Here is a 17,263-nt window from a genome sequence, read left to right as displayed (position 1 = left end):
CCTCCCTATCCTCCCCTCCTTCTGCCCCAATCAGCCCTTCCTGGAGTTAAGAGCACTCTGGCTGCTCCAGCATTCTGCTCAATCAATGATCACCTTTCCTTTACATCAACCACCTTTCCCTCTCCAGTGGCTCTATATTGGTAGCACACATACATAGGTTCACATCTATGCAAAAATGCTCTCTGGGTCCCACCTCTATCTGTCAATCATCTCACTCCTCCTGTGCCCAGCCATCCTTTTGGAAAGACTGGTCAAGATTATGAGGGCAAAAGTATGACTCTACTGTCCTCTCCTCTGATCCCCCTGCTAGAATAGCTCTTGGTAGGTCCTTTGTAAATAATTCTCATTGTTTAAAATTGATGCTTCAAAAAGGCAGAAAGTTCAATAGAAAAGTGAACAAAATATTTCAACAGGCACTTTATAAAAGAGAGCATAAAACAGCCAAAAACTTATGAAAAGGGGCTCAACTTCATTAATCATCAGAGAAATGAAAACTAATACTACAAGTCTATACCACTACATAACCATGAAAATGGTCAAAATGAGAAAGATGAAAATACCACAGCAGGGTGGGGGCAATTAGGACGCTCAGGTATTGTTGAAAGGAGTATAAATTGGCACATCCACTTTGAAAAAGTGTGTGGTTGTTAACTACTAACACTAAATATGTACAAGCCCTGAGATCCAGCAATTCCACCCCTAGGAATACACCCAACAGATATGTACTAAGATATTCACACAAGCATTATCTGTAATAGCCAAAAACAAAACCCAAATTCATTAATAGCAGAATGAATAAATTGTAGTAAATTCATACAGTGGGATTCCATACGACAATGATTGTTACATCCCGAAACATGAATGAATCTTGCTAACGTATTGGTAAGTGAAAGAAGCCAGAAACAAAAGAGAACACAGCGTATGGTATGATTCCATACATGTAAGGTACAAAAGTTGGCAAAATCTATATGATAGTTACCCTTGTGCTGGAAAAAGACAAGAGAAGTGCTCTTGGAATGCTAATAATGTCCTGTTTTTTGATCTGCTCTTTAGTTCATGAAAATTCATCCAACTGTATATGTCTTTTATGAATATATGTTATGTTACACAACTTTTTTGGCTGTGTTGGGTCTTCGTTTCTGTGCGTTTCTCTAGCTGCGGCGAGCGGGGGCCACTCTTCATCACGGTGCACGGGCCTCTCAGTATCACGGCCCCTCTTGTTGCGGAGCACAGGCTCCAGACGCGCAGGCTCAGTAGTTGTGGCTCACAGGCCTAGTTGCTCCGCGGCATGTGGGAATCCTCCCAGACCAGGGCTCGAACCCGTGTCCCCTGCATTAGCAGGCAGGTTCTCAACCACCGCGCCACCAGGGAAGCCCTACACAACTTTTAAAATCTGGATATATTGATTTGCCCTGATCCTCTTCTTATTCAAAACACTCTTGATTCCCTTCCCTGTGTCACCCTTATAGGCTCTAAGATCCTTGAGGCCAGAGACAGTCTTTTTCGTCTTAACTTCCCTAGTTCTTGCACAGAACTTGACACACACCAGCTCTGAACAACTGATTCTGGACGAATGAATGGGCAGGCTGCCTTGGCCCCTGATAAATTCTGTTCTTCCCTATGCTTTTGAATCTGAAGACTGCATTTTCAGCCTCCCCTCTAGGCTCCAGGTTTCAAGATCTGCCTACAGACCACAGCAGAGATAAGAATCTGCCCTTTATTTAAAAACTGGCTTTGAGTCAGGAGCTTTACATAGATTATCTCTCTTCTCCCTCACCAATGGGCTTCAAGCTAGTAACTACTAGCGCCCACTTAACAGACCAGGAAACTTAAGGACCCCAGAGGTTACGTAACTTACCTAAAACTACACAGGTGATAAATTGGAGAAGTAAAATTGAAACTCAGGTTCTTTCTGATCCCCAAACCAGCGATCCTTCCATAGACCACACATGACGATAGATAGAACAAGTTTAAAATGCAGGTCACTGCTTTTCTCAAAGGCCTGCTCATCTTCCTGTATTTCTCATCCCGGGCAATGTCATCCCTCTTCACCTTGTGGTCCAGCTAGAGTCCTGAGAACTGCCTTCTCTTTCCCTCATCCTTCACACTGACTCAGTCACTAGTACTGTTTCCCAGACTTGCAAATCCATCCTGTGCTCACTATTCTGAATATCCCAGCATGAGTTCAGGCCTCCAGTTGTTTCTTTTGAAGATTACTGTAACTGTCTGCAAACTATGTCTTCCAGTGTAGGCTTGGGTCCCGCTAATTCATTCTCTAATTTTGCGGCCTGAGAGCTCCTGGTAAAACGCAAATCTGAACGTGTCTCTCCTCCTTGCCTATAGGATAAAGCTCCAACATAAAGCATGGCATACCTTCCCTGACCTGGTTCCTGCCGAGCATTCCAGATCCTTCCCTCGTGACATCCATCCTCTCCCTATACCCTGTAATCCAGCCATATGAAGATTTACTTGTTGGTTTTATGTCTTTGGTTCTTTGCATGCCAGGGCTCTGTCTTCCTAGAATGCCTTTCCTTGTGCTGCCTTCTAGACAGACTGCAATGCAGCTTGCGAGATGCAGCTCTAGAATTTACTCCTCTATCAAGTCCCCCAGCAGAACTTGATTCCCTGTTATGTCACAGCTAGGCTTTGTGTATTTTCTCTTACAGCCCATTTCAATGCATTGCAATATTTTGCAGTCTGCACTTTACTTCTAGAACATTAGCTCAGACACTTACCAGTTGTGTTTCGGCTGCTCAGGCCAGCACACAAAAGTAAATCAAAAATAGTAAAGTCATAAATTAATTAATAAATGAAACTGATGGTATGTGGGTGTATGTCATCTTAGTTGCAGATCATTTATTTTTAAGAGTAAAGCCAGAAAGAATGTTTCAAGCAGAAACAATGGGGGAAATAGATCATTTCTTTGGGTGAAGAAATGATGAGTGTGGCCCAAAGTGTAAGTTGAAAACATTTAGCTATTATGCCCCCAGGCACATAAAATCCTCAGGCCTTTCATCAATAATTTCCTTCTACCACCACAGAGCCATCCATGAGGTTGGGCATGCATAACCTTTAGGAGTGAAAGGAAAAGAGTAAAGATTTGTATCTCTGAACCTGGTGCAGAGAGCCATCCAAACTCAACCTCAAATTTTAAGTGGTACAAAAATGGTCTAAGACTTATTAGAGATTATTCTCAGAGCTAACCAAGACAGAGCAGGACATCTGATTTATCCCACGGATCAGCTAAACTGAAGTACAGCAAAAATAAACATTTTCCAGACTTTTCTGTCATTCCCAAAATACAGGACAGGGACATGGACAAATAATAAATAGTCGGGTTGTGAAGTTATCTCTTCAAGTGAAGAAACTAACCAAAGGATTGGTGGGATTGACGGAGATGAGCGTGGCTGTGAGGCACAAGTTCGATAAGGGACTTGAAGTTTCAGAGTTGAGACAGAGGCCAAGTAATGGTGGGCAGGGATACTTCATTCACCAATCACTCCACGCCATCCCCGGGGCCTTAAGTAGAAGGCAGGACACCAGATGACCACCAGAAAGCACTCCTCCCCACAAAGGAGGAAGCTGATTACAGCTTTCAGGAGCCCCCCACTACGTGAAGACTGCAATTCAAAGCCTCTCCCTAGAAAAAGACGGTGGACAGAAGCAGCCAACTACCCCTAGAAACACACAGAAAAGCCATAACTCTGTTGACATTCCAAAAAGCAAAACGGGGAGGAGCATCTCCCTCCCCGCAGTATTCTTTAATTGCCTTTTCTTGCCTCCTTTCTGAAGAGACAAGGGAGGTGGGTGATGGCAGCTAGATCATGTAAAAGTCCAGAAGGCAGCAGACATGAAGTTCTATCTAGCCTCCTTGCACAAAGGCCTTATTATAATACAGACATAAAAATGCGTGGGCAAGACTTGGAGGGTTGGTCTCTGTGCCCCGGCCACCGTGCCCGCCCCAAACTCATTCCCACCCCCGTGCTTTGAAAGCATTTGTGTACACACACCCTCTGACAGATAGGTTCTTCATGTTCCCATGGAGTTGAAATCTCTGTAATTTAGCTGGAGGGATCACGCTGCTTTTATACTTCCAACAGCAAAGGTAAGAATCACTGCATGATGTTAACTCTAGTTGTATTCCAGATTTTCAGTTGCTTGTCTTCGTGTTCACATGAGCTCGATTTTTTTTTTAACTTACTCTTTGTAAGACTGCCACAGTGGCAAACTGATGCTTGTTTTGGTAACATTAGTATGCAGAAACTCGAGCACATATGCAATCTGGGAGCTTCCTCTCCCTGAGCCCCTCCTTTCTAACAGAGTTTATGACCTTATCACATCTTAAGGGAGTTGATGAGAAATGCCAAATAGAAATCAATCCGTATTTAGTAAATATTCTGTGAAATACATAAAACATCCTGTAACCACAGCTGTTCTCTGACATGAAAAATCCGAATATTATTTTGTACTCTGATGGGTACTTCTCAATAGGCCTCAACGTTCAAAATCATATCTATAATAATTTTGCAAATACAGATAGACTTCTGCAAGCTCCCCTTGGGTTTCATTTCAAAGCTCAGCTATTACCTTACTGTTTAAAAATCAAATAAAAGAATCTTAAAAAGAATCTAAAAGAGGAACACAACGTGATTTGCTAATGCAACCCCAATATTTATGCCACCCCTCCTTTTGGAATTTTGCATCTCACAAGAAATGGTGATTTGAGTTCTACAAAGTCAAGTGCAAAGGAGTTAAAGAAAATCATTTTGATTTCCTACCTGGAAATCTGCTTTCGGTCCTAGTCACACATTCTCACAATCTTGAGTCTCAATTTCTCAGGTAAGTTCGCCAATCTGCTGACAAGAAGTTTTGTGTTATGACTTCTCCTCCCACAGCGCATACATTAAGACTTGACTATGAAAATGACCTTAAGTGCTAACCAAAGCTGCAAAACCAAATCTCTTGGTTTGAAGAAAGAACATAAACACGTGGAGGTGGGACAGGCCAAAAAGACGGGTGATGCGTGAGGCACCAAGCTACACAGAATACCAGATGGCTAAGCAAAATACAATTTAAAAAGTTTAAAATAAGCTTATGAGCAACAAAATAAAGAGTGATTAGCACTGGATGATAACCGAAAGAATAAAAGAATAAATATTTATGAGTCCATACCAAAATAAATAAATCATGTAGATACTCCCTCCCTCCAAGGGGTAAAGCTTAATTATTCTCCCTTTAAGTGTGGGCTGACTTCCAATGAACAGAACATGGAAAGAGAAAAGTAGTAACTTTACAGTGGAAACCCTAGCAGACTCTACCTTAACCAAGTGATCAAGGTTAATATCACGGTGATCAGTTATGTTGACAGGACACATCCCATAATATAATGCAATGAGAAGGGCACCTTCTCTGGTCTTCTTCCCCAAAACCCATAACTCCAGTCTACAAAATTCCTGGCCAATACTCTTCAAAAAAATCCATCCCTTCTGAAACAAGCGGGATATGCCGCGGTATGCTATGTATGTTATTATCTATCGTATTGTATTTTGTGTTAGTTTACATTTAATATTTTAAAAGTGAGTAGCCAGTTAATACTAAATGGACTTTTCAGGAAAACCAGACAAGTCTTTTAAACTGTTAACCAAGCAGTCAAACAGACTAGTGTTTTTAGGCAGTAATTTTGTTTAAATAGTCATTTTTCTTTTTCTTTAATTTTAATGCTTCCATAACACATCAGAATGACATCTCCAAATGCTGTAGACTTCAGTTTTTTTCTCACCACAAATAGTATGTATATTTTCACTATGACTAGCAGCAACATGCCTGCTATTGGTGATTCTGGTAATTATTTAAATAGGCTGACTCTACATGGATTTCAATGGCACAACAGTGACGACAATTCAGTGTTAGCCAGTTACAGGACCTGGTGAGCACCCTAGCCAGACACCCCATGCTGTTTGTGGATAGGCATTCCCCAGCCTCTTGGCCGGGTGACAGCAAGCACAACAGCCCACAAGGCGGGTGGAGAACCAATGAATATAATGATAAATATTTGTGATGAAACAGGATGTTGGAGAGGGGGGAGGGGGATGGAATAGCTCAGCTACTGAACTACTGAAGCTACTTTGGAACTTTAACAGTATTCCCTTGTTGTAAAACTGGGAGCAGTACACAGACAGATCTTTTCTCCAGTGTTTTCCCTTTATTGTAAATAATTTACAGAATTACTACTGTACAACACAAAATCTACCCAGGCACAAGATTTAAGACTTTGGGCTGTTGAACCATAAAAACTATACCCTGAACAAATGCTGTAATCATCCTTTGAAGGCAATGCAAACAATGATGTGAAAATATAATATTTTTTCATGTCAGGAAACACTTTTTTTTTTAAAAGCATGGATCATTCTTTTTTTTTTTTAATTTTATTTATTTATTTTATTTATGGCCGTGTTGGGTCTTTGTTTCTGTGCGAGGGCTTTCTCTAGTTGCGGCAAGTGGGGGCCACTCTTCATTGCGGTGCGCGGGCCTCGCACTATCGTGGCCTCTCTTGTTGCGGAGCACAGGCTCCAGACGCGCAGGCTCAGTAATTGTGGCTCATGGGCCTAGTTGCTCCGCGGCATGTGGGATCTTCCCAGACCAGGGCTCAAACCCGTGTCCCCTGCATTGGCAGGCAGATTCTCAACACTGTGCCACCAGGGAAGCCCCAGAAAACACTTTTAATAGATGTGCCCTTGCTGTTGATTGAATATATAATTTAAATGATTATTTACTAAGTTCAGTCTCTCGTCTATGCCACTTAGTAACAACAATGATAATAATTTACAGGCTCGGGGGCATTCTTGTCAAGAGTAAATTCAAGAAATTCTGAAATAAAACATAGTGCTTCCTTTGTATAGAGTATCTAGACTCAGAGACTTCACTTATATGGAGTCTCCCTACTCAGGCAGATGACTCAAGTGATTCCCTTTTATTCCCATACTGATTCTGACTATCCGATATCAATTAAGAGAACAAAACAAAAGAAATCGCCACTATGGGGGCACACTTTGGGGCTCGTTTTTCAAGAAAGAGTTATCAACCAACAATGCCTTCTTAAAGTCCACAATATTCCTCTCTTGCATCTATTTCACTCCTCTCTTGTTTTCTTGCTGATTATTCCACCAAAATAAAGTAAACGATAGCCAAAACTAAACCACATCTCTGTGAAAATTTGCTGCTTAAATGAGTCTCTGAGCATCTCTTTCACTCAAAGTGTCCTAACACTGATTGGTCATTTTGTTATATTATAAGGAGACAGAATGGCGGCCTGGCATTGGGGAATGAGGACAGAGACAAAAACTGAGCAAGATGTACAAGCTCACTCACTGAAGACTAAATATAAATACAAGAGCTTGTATCAATACAAAACATGAGCTTCTTGTACTTTTAAGACTTACAATATCAATTCGCCCTGCCTGGATTTCAACTAGTGTATTTGACAAGAACCTCCAAATGAGGAAGTAGGAAATAGATGAGTAGGAAGTAGATGAGTTTGAAGACACATGTTCTTTTGTTTTCCATTTGTTTTGTTTTCCATTTGTTATAATGGAAATCATTATAACATCATTCCCAAATATGATTTATCAATCCTTTTTATGCCAGAGAATCCCTTTGATTCTCCTTAAAAATCATTTCATGGAAAACTTAGTAAATAACATTTGAAAACAATACGAGAGTCAAAAGTTCGCAGTGTCACATATACTTTCCTTCAATAATATATTAGATACGATTCTGTAAGTCTGTTGTTCAGCATGAGCAATGGGACAGCAAACTTGAAATGAAAAAATAAAACCTATGAGAAAATACGGTAGGTGCAGAATCAGAGATGAATGTCATACTCCATTCCAAACACTATCAGAACTGACAAATTTCCCTTTAGCATACTTTGGTCTAAACAGTAACACATTATGGATATTAGTTCCTATCCGCTTTCTGAGTGAAAATAAAGCAGCTCAATGAAATTGATCATGTGATCAAAGAAGATAAATTGCCCTTTTTTACCCCTCAGAAGAAAAAGTCCCACATGCAAGAACATCTTTACCAATACTGAAGATATTAAAAATGTAAAACCGAACCTATAATAGTCTGTAAGAATAGTTTATTATTCATTTGTTCTCATCTGTCAATCCTAACTTGCCTCAAACTTCATTCTGAGCCTTCCTAATTGAATTGGTTCAATTTCACATCCCACACCATAATTTATCAGTTCAGTAACCATGAGCAAACTGTGATTATCATATCTATTGACCCAGGGTAAGAGTATGCTGATATGTCATAAGCACACAACTGGAATGACTCCTCCTTCTCTGTGATGTATTAAAACCAACCTAACTACTGTTTTGATGATTTTGTTTACCCTTTTTTTGTTGTTTGTTTTTTTGCGGTATGCGGGCCTCTCACTGTTGTGGCCTCTCCCGTTGCCGAGAGAAGCACAGGCTCCGGACGCGCAGGCTCAGCGGCCATGGCTCACGGGCCCAGCCGCTCCGCGGCAAGTGGGATCCTTCCAGACCGGGGCACGAACCCGTGTCCCCTGCATCGGCAGGCAGACTCTCCACCACTGCGCCACCAGGGAAGCCCCATTTATATTTTTGATATAGCAATTTCTCTTCTAAAATTACTTAAAGGAAACAACCTTTCATTAGCTTTTTAAATTCTTCCTCCCTGTAATGAAATACTGGAAGATATATTGGACACCTATTTCTAAATCAGTTGAGAAATAAAACTGCTCAACTATTACCAATAAACTAAATATTTATCAGGTAACTGAGGTTATTTTTAAATGATTATAAGATCAATTAAACCAATAAAAAAAAATGTTGAAGTGCTTTATAAATTCCAAAAGTATACCCCAGTTACATAATAGAATCTGAGCCTCAGAAGAAGAAAACCAACAACAAGACACAGTTTAGATAATCAATAAGAGGCCACTAAAGTTATTTTTGCAAATGACCAATGATTTGAAGCCACATTTCTGAAATTATATTTAAATTTTAAAATTAGGACACTGGAAAGCAGTGTCATAAATGCTCAAAAACACATGGAAAAATTGATTTTCAAACAGTGTTTTTAAAGTGTTTTATAAACATGATACAACTTTTTGTTATTAAACCCTGAAGTTAAATATATTTCTTAATTTACCAACCAGCTTCACTGTATTCAGGTCTTAAATGTAATTTTCATCTACTTTCTAAACTCTCATCTGGAAATCTACATTTATCTGTAGATATGGGAAATATTATTTGTTAGATCCTCCAAATATTAAAAATATAAGCTGATGATTTCCCTCTGGCTTGATCATTCCATGATTTTAGAATATACATGTCTTTAAGAATCCAATACACTTGACAGTAGACCAAGAAGCAACATGAATAATAAGCAGAGAACTGCACTACCTTTATGACTATAATTTTTAAAAAACTTTGAAAGCATTCATCAAATACTAATCAGAAATAGATACACCAGATAAAACTAAGCTAAAATTGTTAAACTTACAAAATAACAAAACAAAATTAAATCCCATTGAGAAATATTAGAACCAAGTAAAAGTAATAAGAATTAATATTTATATACACGGTCCCCACCGGACCCATGAAGCGGCTTTACCCCTTGCTTTGGACCTCGGGCCTCACTTCTCCTCCAGATGGACCCCAAGTGCTCCTGCCCCACTGGCGGCTCCTGCAGCTGTGCTGGCTCCTGCAGCTGCAAAGCCTGCAGATGCACCTCCTGCAAGAAGAGCTGCTGCTCCTGCTGCCCCGTGGGCTGCGCCAAGTGTGCCCAGGGCTGCGTCTGCAAAGGGGCCTCGGACAAGTGCAGCTGCTGTGCCTGATGTCGCGGAGAGCCTGCCCCGGGTGTCAATGGAGGAACACGGGCCGACCTGCGTTTTTACACCACTCTGACTTGATTGCTACATTCCCTTTCCTATGAAATATGTAAGTGGTAATAAAAGTTGTTGACACTAAAAAAAAAAAAAAAAAGAATTAATATTTATAATATGTAAAGAGCTCATAGAAATTTATTTTTCAAAAATAGCTAGGGGCTTCCCTGGTGGCGCAGTGGTTGAGAGTCCGCCTGTCGATGCCGGGGACACAGGTTCGTGACCCGGTCCGGGAGGATCCCACATGCCGCGGAGCGGCTGGGCCCGTGAGCCATGGCCGCTGAGCCTGCGCATCCGGAGCCTGTGCTCCGCAACAGGAGAGGCCACAACAGTGAGAGCCCTGCATACCGCAAAAAAAAAAAAAAAAAGAAAGAAAGAAAAGAAAAATTAGAGTACAGAAATTAGCAAAATGGAAAGTGTTTATGAAAATATGGTTTTGAAAATAAGGGCTATATCAATATCATGATTATAACTATTTCAAATGTGGGGCTATGAGCAAAGATCAGGAGTATACAAGGAAAACCTAAAAATCAGATCGATAGATTGTAAAAGGTGATTGGATAGTTATATCTTTTATTTATTTGTTTCATAAGAGTGCATGAGGGATAAAAGTTAAAACTTGACTAGAACAAATGAATGCAGTAATCTAATGAGTTCCTAAATAAAATCTCCCAAATGCATCAACCAGTACCTACCATGAGACAATGACTACTCCCCGGGCAAGTTCACCCACGGCCGGATCTCTGTACCCAAAGCAAGACTCAAATTTTACACAAAATGAGACTGTGAAGGACCCATAGCATATCCGTGTCCTCAGAGCCATTAATCCACAGCCAGGTCTTTAAACATTTACTGTATAGCTTGTGATGTTAGGAATGGCTCCTTGTTATCCTTTTAACTGTACCACATCCATTATTTCTACGGGAGTTCATGACATGCTACCAAATCACGTTGTTTGAATACAGGCAGTTCTCAACTTACAAACACCTGACTGAGGAAAACCAAAAATAAAACCAGTTGCTGCTGTCCCCGGGTTGTTGCCTTCTAACACTACCAGAAGTCTTGCTGATACTCCCAGAGAGACTCAGCTGTTGTGAAAAAAATCTTAAACTTCTTAGAGCATTGGAAGGGAGGAAGGGTCAAAGAAATGAAAGCAGGACCAGTCAGGGAAGCCACACAAGGCCCGTGCTTACCCTCAAGAGGGCTCAATAAACATTTGATGAATTAATGAATTACTTTCCACGTTCACTCCTGTAGTTTGAGCCTGATGATTGTCCCTATCCTATTCCAACAGCCTAATAACAGGCCTCCTTCTTGGGCTCCTGATTCATGGAGCTGGAGCTAAAGAAGGGAATCGAAATCCAGAAACAAACAGCTGTGATCAAGAGGCTGCCCACTAAGGCAGTTCACAGGACAGAGTCCAAGCCTAGGACCAACTCAGAAAGGTCTATTTCCAAAAGTGCAGGCAGAAGGTACATGATATACATAAAGATAAGACAAGACATAAACGGTGAAAGAAATACTGAAGTTGAAAGTCTAGCAAAGCTTATTAACAAGGATGCCAAATAAGAGATCAAAACAATGAAGTCTTGGGCTTCCCTGGTGGCGCAGTGATTGAGAGTCCGCCTGCCGATGCAGGGGACACGGGTTCGTGCCCCAGTCAGGGAAGATCCCACATGCCGCAGAGCGGCTGGGCCCGTGAGCCATGGCCGCTGAGCCTGCGCGTCTGGAGCCTGTGCTCCGCAACGGGAGAGGCCACAACAGTGAGAGGCCCGCGTACCGCAAAAAACAAAAATGAAGTCTTAGTGTGATATGGAAGAAGTAAAGATGTATCAAAGTAAGGGTGGGCTGGTTTGGGAATAATCTTGTGACCCCTCAGAGCCCCAGTTTGATGTATTACTCCAGCATCACTTAGATGGCAGAATCACTTTATACACATCTGAAGTCTAGTAATTTCTCAATTCATTTCACCATATATATATATATATATACATATATATATATATATAGTGTCATCTTCTGAAAATTTGAGCCACTCCATTGCTCAAAACTCTTCCCCAGCCCCTCTCACCAACTGAATTAGAGAAATCATAGAATCTTAGCGTTTGAGAAGGTTTTAAGACCTTTTAGCTCACAGTGAAAGGGGTAAAACAACTTCACTCTTTCATTAAAGATCCATCGCAATACGGTCCAGGCTATACCCCTTATGATTCTCTGATCCTATCCTTGCACACTTCTTGCCTCCTGGCTTTCACTCACGGCCACCATGCTGAACAACTACAGGGGGCACCATTTATATCACAGTCTATGTGAATGCTGCCTTCAAAAGTTTAGCAATATTCAACTCTTAGGCAGCCATACGGGGTGCTCCTACTTTCATCTGTAACATTCTCTTCACCTGGAATGCCATCTCTCAACAGCATCTCTGCTTTTAAGATGCTAAACATTCTTCAAAGTCCATAAAACCTTTCCAGTTCCTACAATTGGATGTAATCTTTTTCTTTGAACTTTCATTTCATTTGGTTTATGCCTCTTTTATGCATATTCTGTCTTCCAGTATAATGAGTTCGTTATGCATGTCTTATAAGCAATCCTAGATTGTATGTATACTCCCTGAAAATGTAAATAGCATAGGATTCACCTTTCTTTCTACACAGTTCCAAGCTCATTGCCCAAATCAGGACAGGTACTTAAGTAACTGTTGACTGGGACTTTTGGTTGGGATGGAAACAGATGATTCAGGAACTAGAAATGTTGGAGTAGTTTAGACTGGAAAGGAATATAGTGATAGATAACGTAGGACTAAATTTTGATAACCTGATGCCCTCAGGCCCGCTAGGTTGGACGGGCTGCTAAGTGGCAGGATGTCACTCTCAGAGTCACACTTCTCCTTGTTTCAAAATTTTGCCTAAGGGCTTCCCTGGTGGCGCAGTGGTTGAGAGTCCGCCTGCCGATGCAGGGGACACGGGTTCGTGGTCCGGTCCGGGAAGATCCCACATGCCGCAGAGCGGCTGGGCCCGTGAGCCATGGCCGCTGAGCCTGCCCGTCTGGAGCCTGTGCTCCGCAACGGGAGAGGCCACAACAGTGAGAGGCCCGCGTACCGCAAAAAAAAAAAAAAAAAAAAAAAAAAAAATTTTGCCTAAGACCAAACATGTACTTATGGAAAAAGAGAATTTCCTCTTCACCTCTTCCTCCTGCCAGTAAGACACAACCTTCTGAGAAAATGAATTCCCAATTCTACATGACCAATTAAAAGCACAGTTTTGAAACAAAATACAAAGTAAGCCAGCACAATTTAACCTGCTTTATATAATATCAAGAAATAATTTTCCTTTTTCAGTTAACAAAAACCTACTAAAGAGCAAGTTTAAACACAAATGAGAAACACCTGGAGAGGAGATATACCATCTCGGAGGGACCTAAATATGGTTTTCTCTACTATATGGAGCCCATGTTTTTGCCTAGCACATAATATACATTTTCTTAATTAGTATGCATGCTAAAATATCAATTTTAATAGATGTGTCATGCTCCAGGGAAACCATTATGATATATCAAAGGATGATTAGCCATATAAAATATGATTTGGCATTAACTATATAAAAAGACATCTTCAAATTGGTATATACAGATTTCTATCTATATACATAAATCTATCTGAATATTTTTGAAGACTAAAATATGCTGTGTTCACGTGGCATTGGTATAGTGTACACTGGTTGATGATTCAAAATATTTTCGTATGTATCTACATACATGAGCATTTATAATCTGAAAAATAAACCCCATGCATTTTAAGACAATTTAAATATGAACAGGGCAGAGGAAAGGGCAACAATATTAAAGAGTACAGAGCTGGGGAATGAATTACATACTAAGGATGTAAAATAAGCCTTCACATACCAAAAATTTTTGAGATTTTTAAAAAATATATATCAAAAAGGTTAAAAGTACTTGGCTTTCAGCCAAAAAATTCTCAGGGTCATTATCATGAACACAGATCACCCAGAAAGCCTACATATTTATTTATATTGATTTATTAGAAAAATACTAGAGTCATTATCATGAGCATAGATTACTATAGCAAATCTTATACACGCACACACACACAAACACTTATGGAGACTCTCCTATAAGACAAGGAATACATTAAGCCCTGGAAATGCAGTACCAGATGGGATAAGCATGGTCTCAGCCCTGGTAGAACTTAGATTCTAAGAAGAAAGATCAACCAATAGTTACTGTAAACTGGGGTAACTCAGTAATGCCTCCTCAAGCTAGTGAGATGCATGCATTTGCTTACTCCTTCACTCTTCGGCTTCCCCATTGGCCTATATTTTGTTTGCCTTTTTAAGATCTTATGTCTGATCTCCACAGTTTGTCTATTTCCTTCTTCACTTTCAGGCTGTCCGCTATCACTCTTGCAATCAGTGTGCCATCCTTTACCTTTACACTCTTCTCCTTCCCTCTAATGTACAGCTCCTGATCATCTCTAGAAGACTGGATCACTGAGCCAGTGAAAACTGAGACTCAAATAAGGACAAATAAGCTCCAAGTGATGGCTTATTAAGTGTTTTATATCACTGTGGTTTGATGAAATCGTGGCGTTCTTTCTGATGTGATATTTCTATTATCTTATTGACCCAGACAGGCATTTGAGAAGACAGTTTAAGCAAACGTTCTACCCACAAAATTTCCCACCTCTTCTCCCATCCCCTTCTAAAAACATTACAAAAACATTAAAAACCCCACACTTCTGCTTAAAAGAAATATATTTGCTGTCAGAAAAGGTTTCTTTAAGCAGAGTACTTGGAAATGGTATCATAACATATAGACTATGTTTCTCAAAGAGCAGTCCTCAAATCACCTGCATCAGAGTTGCCTGATTTGCTTCTTAAAATTCAGGTTTCCTATGCTCCTCCTCAGACCTAGTGAATCGTATTTATAGAGCCTAAGAACTTGAACTTTTTTAAAGTACCTCGGGAGCCTGTTGAGCATGATAAAGCTTGAAACCACTGATCTGAATAATCAAAGAGTGCTCATTGAAGATGTCAGGCTGAGCTTAAAGACCCAAGTCCTTATTTCACTATCAGCCTGTCACACTTACCAAGTGCCACCCTCTGCAAAGCACTGGATAAAATTAAGTTTAAAAAGTTTTTTAAAAATAACGCTGAAAAGCTGTCGCTGCCCAGGAAGCTTCTATTCTGACCAGGAAGACAAAACACAGACAAATGAAAAAGCTTTAAAATAGACACACGCAGCATTCAGGGGGAGCTGATGGGGGCCCAGCAGCATTCCGCTGTATGGTGGGCAAACGAACATTGAGAGGGGCCGAGTCCAGGACTGAGCAGAGTACCACTGGAACCCATAAAGGAAGACCTCCAAGACAAGCGTGGGGCAGAACTGAAAAGGAGAGATTTTCAAGCGCGAGCCTCTGAAGAGGTGTAGGGGTTGCCAGAGGGCACTTAAGAAAGAAGAAAATACGTATCATCATATCTCTTGCTTCCACAGAGAAATGCCCAGATGCAGGGTTAGCAAAATCTTAGACATTGCTTGGGCGAACCTTGAAAATGAGCTTTGACAAATACATATTATCTTTTGAGGCAGACAGAGGAGGTATTGTTATGCCCAGTCTATAGATGAGGAAACTAAGAATCATCTGAGGCCCTTTCCAGAACTGGTCCTTTCCTTCCATCAGAGATTCTCTGCCCAGCCTGACACTGCCCCAGGTAGAAGGGTAATTAGTTCATCACCTGTCCTTCAAAACAGCAAGCATTCAAAAACATTATGTTTCTCCCTCCCTCCATTTCAAGAAGCCAGGGGGAAGATGTGTGTGTGTGTTTGTGTGTGTGTGTGCATGCACGCGTGCACACACCTGTGTGCACGTGCCCACATGTGAGCATACACGTATGCACACGAGTGTGTGACTAATTTAACTAACCAGTCATTATTTCTTAATAAAGAGTCACTGTACTTTAGCATCTCATGACTGCTCCAGCAGCACTAGCATTTATGACAAATTGTGCTGAAAAATAATCAAAGTCTCTTTGATTTGTGATCAAAATGACCACTCCAAATCGCCATACTGGGTTAGCTAGACACATCTTTCCTCTGGCTGTAGTGTCCAATATGATAACCACAGGTAGCTGTTTAAATTTAATTTAAAATTAACATTAAATAAAGTTAAACATTTAGTCCCTCAGGTGCACCAGCCACATTTCAAGTGCTCCAAAGCCACATGGTGTTAGTAGCTACCCTGTGGCCAGTGCAGATATAGGGCAGTCCCATCGCTGCAGACTTCCATTGGACACCACTGCTCCAGAGTACCATTCCTTCCGAAAATACAACTACAGATCCCAATACAAACAACAGTTGTTATTTACATCTAGTTCTAAACATATGCCAACAACACTGACCAAACTGTGTTGTTCCCTTCCACTAAGCCTGTCCAAGTGCCTTGAGTAGAAATTCATAGCTTGCTCCTCAGACATCTATTAATCCCTTCTGCTCATCGTACTTCTCTTTTCATGGTGGTTTTCATCCTAGCTTGATAGTTATGTGCACATCATTCCCCCTACAGTGAGCTCCTCCAGACCAGCGGGGTCACTTGAGCACTCTCACAACCCAACTCAATAAGAGTTCCATAAACACAAGGTATATTCTTAATTAAAAGACTACTAAGGGGCTTCCCTGGTGGCGCCGTGGTTGAGAGTCCGCCTGTCGATGCAGGGGACATGGATTCGTGCCCCGGTCCGGGAAGATCCCACATGCCACGGAGCGGCTGGGTCCATGAGCCATGGCCGCTGAGCCTGCGCGTCCGGAGCCTGTGCTCCACAACGGGAGAGGCCACAACAGTGAGAGGCCGGCGTACCGCAAAAAAAAAAAAAAAAAGACTACTAGGTTAGAACATAATATTAATGGGAACATCCAGAGAGTAAAAATATAGAAATGAAAGGAAGACAGAAAAAGGTCTAAAGCATGGTAAGGTTTTGTAATCATTACCAAGTGGCAACTGCTTAGATGGAAATATTGCTTGTGCTGCATATTTAGAAGGAGAAAAATCAAATTCTTTTAGGAGTAGGTCCTAAAATGTATTGAGCTGATATCATAAACCAGAGGAGCACTGGGCTACCTGTCAGCTACCCTACGTCAGTGTCATCAGCCAGCGCACAGAGACTGACCCCAACCCCCGTGCAGGGTGACAAAGCCAGTGCTCTCAGTGACCTATGGGAATTGGACAGCATAGCTTAGGAGAAGCTTTTTCAATAAAGTTTGTATCAGTTTGATTCTTATTCATGCAATTACACTGTCCTCAAAACCTCAAGCCTTGGGATTCAAATGAGAACC

General features: G+C 41.1%; 1 protein-coding gene across 8 annotated transcripts in view; it reads right to left on the bottom strand.

Moving 5' to 3' along the window:
* The window catches only part of HIVEP2 (HIVEP zinc finger 2), a 193,004-nt gene that overhangs the window by 141,984 nt on the left and 33,757 nt on the right, over positions 1-17,263 (bottom strand). For 5 of the 8 annotated variants that reach the window (XM_067701902.1, XM_067701900.1, XM_067701897.1 and 2 more), the window contains exon 2: positions 4,779-4,853. The exons of 2 other annotated variants lie outside the window; for them this stretch is intronic. The gene's annotated coding sequence lies outside the window, so the exon portion shown is untranslated. Of the gene's footprint in view, positions 1-4,778; positions 4,857-17,263 lie in introns of all 8 variants that reach the window. One more of the 8 variants, XM_067701898.1, reaches the window with a different exon arrangement.

Source organism: Pseudorca crassidens, chromosome 13, assembly GCF_039906515.1.
Source record: "Pseudorca crassidens isolate mPseCra1 chromosome 13, mPseCra1.hap1, whole genome shotgun sequence".
In the NCBI taxonomy this organism is placed as follows: Eukaryota; Metazoa; Chordata; class Mammalia; order Artiodactyla; family Delphinidae; genus Pseudorca; species Pseudorca crassidens.
Note: the sequence above shows the minus strand (reverse complement) of the source record. Positions and strands in the feature narration are given on the sequence as shown.